Raw genomic sequence first — 3,651 nt, 5'->3', positions numbered from 1 at the left:
GACCGTTACTGAGTGGTACCGGTTTCCGGGTCGTTACAGTATGATAACAAATGAGTTAGGGGCGAATGATAGTAGGGCCATTAAGATGGCAGGGTTCACACTGAAGTGTAAGAAGGCAAAAGAATGGTTCAAGAACTATGTGGACTCGAGGTTAGATAGTCTATCCTGGGAGGAATTTGTAGGATGGGCTTTCCCTGATAGCTCCAGGGAATTGAAGATGATTGAATTTGAGCAGTTGAGGCAGACAGAGGAGATGAGTGTGGATGAATACACAGACAAGTTCTTGGAGCTGTTGCCGCTTGTGGGGCAAGCCTATGATACAGATCAGAAGAAAGCAACGAGGTATACCATGAGGCTCCACTCTAGGTACTCCTCTTTGATCCTTGCAGTAGAAAGGGAGAGCTTCCATTCCATTATTGATGCAGCACAGAAAATGGAGGCTAGTGCCATTATTGATGGGTCATTTAAGCAGATAGGGGCACAGTCTTCGAGTTCCAAAACCCTAGGCAGAGGAAAGCTAGATCCCTCTTCTGTGAGTGCAGCAGCTTCAGGCAGTAAAAAGTGGGACAGAGGCTCTAAGAAGCCGAAGAAGAACAAGTTCTGGAACCGGTTGAAGTCCGGTCTGGGTCTAGGTGGTGGCTCGAGCTCAGGTGCAGATAGTACAGAGTGTATGAGGTGTGGGAAGCCGCACAAGGGAGTTTGTCGGTTTGGGACATCAGCATGTTACAGATGTGGTCAGGAGGGACACATAGCACGGGAGTGTCCTAGAGCAGCGGTTATGGCGCAGTCCCAGCAGACAGCTTCTAGCAGTGTGGCTCAGCCAGTAGCTCTAGCCATGACTCAGGGCGATGGCAAAGGCAGAAGGAGAGGGGCAGCCTCTTCTTCAGTAGGTTCTCAGGGTGAAGATCCATCAGCTCCAGCTCGGATCTTCACTATGACACACCAGGAGGCAAACAAGTCAAACACCGTGGTGTTAGGTAATCTCATCATTGGTTGTTCAGATGTGTATGCATTAATGGACCCTGGTGCATCTCACTCTTTTGTTGCTCCGAGAGCTGTAGAGAAGTTGGGTTTGTTAGTCTCTGGGTTAGAGTGTCCCCTCTGGGTCAGTGGACCCAAATGTGATCCATCAGTGGCAAAGTCAGTCTGTCGGTATAGTCCTGTGTTTGTTGAGGATAGATGCCTTCCAGCCGACTTTGTGGTTCTAGACTTGACAGATTTTGACGTCATTTTAGGGATGGATTGGCTATCTACCCATGGTGCTACCTTGGACTGCAGAGACAAGGTAGTCAGGTTCAGAGGTCAGGATGGATCAGAGGTTGCCTTCAGAGGAGACAGGAGGGGTACGCCTAGAGGTCTAATCTCAACCCTACAGGCTCATAGGTTTCTCAGGAGGGGTTGTCAGGGGTTTCTAACTCACGTGAGAGAGTTAGATAGTCAGGTCAGGGAGCCCGCCTCAAAGCCCGTGGTTAGAGAGTTTTAGGATGTCTTCCTAGACGAGCTTCCAAGACTACCACCTGCTAGGGAGATAGAGTTTGAAATAGAATTGATGCCTGGAACCAGACCAATCTCTATCCCTCCCTACAGAATGGCGCCAGCAGAGTTGAAGGAGCTAAAGGAGCAGTTGCAAGAGCTGGTAGACAAGGGTTTCATCCGACTGAGTACCTCACCCTGGGGTGCTCCAGTGCTGTTTGTGAGAAAGAATGATGGATCCCTCAGACTTTGTATCGACTACAGACAGTTGAACAAAGTCACTACCAAGAATAAGTATCCTCTACCTAGGATCGATGATCTATTCGACTAGCTAGCAGGAACAGGTTGTTTCTCCAAGATAGATCTGAGGTCCGGGTATCACCAGTTAAGAATAAGAGAATAAGATGTGCAGAAGACGGCGTTCAGGACCAGATATGGGCACTATGAGTTCCTAGTAATGCCGTTCGGGCTAACCAATGCCCCTGCAGCATTCATAGATCTCATGAACAGAGTTTTCAGCCAGTATCTGGATCACTTTGTTATTGTCTTCATCGATGATATCTTAGTGTATTCCAGAAACGCAGAGGAGCATGCCCATCATCTGAGGACAGTTTTGCAGACCCTGAGGGAGCATGGCTTGTATGCCAAGTTCTCCAAATGTGAATTCTGGTTGAGGAGCATTTCATTATTAGGGCATGTAGATAGAAGTGGATCCCAATAAGGTAGAGGCTGTAGCTAACTGGCCTAGACCCACCACAGTGATAAAGATTAAAAGCTTCTTAGGTTTGGCAGGCTACTACAGGACGTTCGTTCAGGACTTCTCTAAAATTGCCGCTCCTATGACCAGATTAAATAAGAAGAATCAGAGGTTTGTGTGGTCTGATCAGTGTGAAGAGAGCTTCGAAGAGCTGAAGAAAAGGTTGACGTCAGCACCGGTGTTAGCTCTGCCTACTAGTAATTAAGACTTCACAGTGTTCTGTGATGCGTCCCGTGTGGGATTGGGTTGTGTGTTAGTGCAAAATGAGAGGATGATTGCTTATGCTTCTAGACAGCTGAAGAAGCATGAGTTGAATTATCCTACACATGACCTAGAGATGGCAGCAGTGATCTTTGCACTCAAGATGTGGAGGCATTACCTCTATGGGGTAAAATGTGAGATCTTCACTGATCATAAAAGTTTGCAATACATCTTGAGTCAGAGAGAGTTGAACCTGAGGCAGAGAAGATGGGTAGAACTACTTAGTGACTATGATTGCAAGATCCAGTACCATCCGGGTAAGGCAAATGTTGTGGTAGATGCCCTTAGCCGGAAATTACTTGGCAGTCTATCCCATATTACAACAGAGAGAAGACCGGTGGTGAGAGAGTTTTACAAGCTCATTGATGAAGGGTTGCAGTTAGAGTTGTTTGGTACAGGTGCTTTAATAGCTCAGATGAAAGTGAAGCCAGTGTTTCTGGAGCAGGTGGCCCAGAAATAGCATGAGGACCCAGAGTTAGTGAAAATTGCCAGGACTGTTCAGTCAGGCAAGATTGATGAGTTCAGATTTGACAGCAAAGGGATCCTCCGCTATGGGAACAGGTTATGTGTACCAGATGACGTGGGTCTGAAGGGAGACATTATGAGGGAAGCTCATAATGCCAGATACAACATTCACCCTGGAGCCACCAAAATGTACTAGGATCTGAAAAGAGTCTATTGGTGGCCAGCTATGAAAAGAGAGGTGGCACAGTTCGTGTCCGCCTGCGAGGTATGTCAAAGGGTGAAGCTGGAACATCAGAAGCCGGTTGGAATGCTTAACCCACTGCCGATTCCAGAGTGGAAATGGGAGAATATAGCTATAGATTTCGTGGTGGGGTTACCGGCAACGTCCAACAGACTAGACTCCATATGGGTGGTTGTGGACAGACTGACCAAATCTGCTCACTTCATCCCTGTCAGGAGCAACTATTCTGTGGACAAATTGGCACAAGTATATGTGGAAGAGGTAATAAGGTTGCATGGGGCTCCAGTATCTATAGTGTCAGATAGAGGACCCCAGTTCACCTCTAGGTTTTGGCAGAATCTGCAGAATGCTATGGGTACCAGGCTAGACTTCAGCACTGCTTTCCATCCTCAGATGGACAGACAGTCAGAGAGGACCATCCAGACAGTAGAGGATATGCTTAGAATGTGTGTGC

Source organism: Manihot esculenta, chromosome 2 (genome assembly GCF_001659605.2).
Source record: "Manihot esculenta cultivar AM560-2 chromosome 2, M.esculenta_v8, whole genome shotgun sequence".
In the NCBI taxonomy this organism is placed as follows: Eukaryota; Viridiplantae; Streptophyta; class Magnoliopsida; order Malpighiales; family Euphorbiaceae; genus Manihot; species Manihot esculenta.
Note: the sequence above shows the minus strand (reverse complement) of the source record.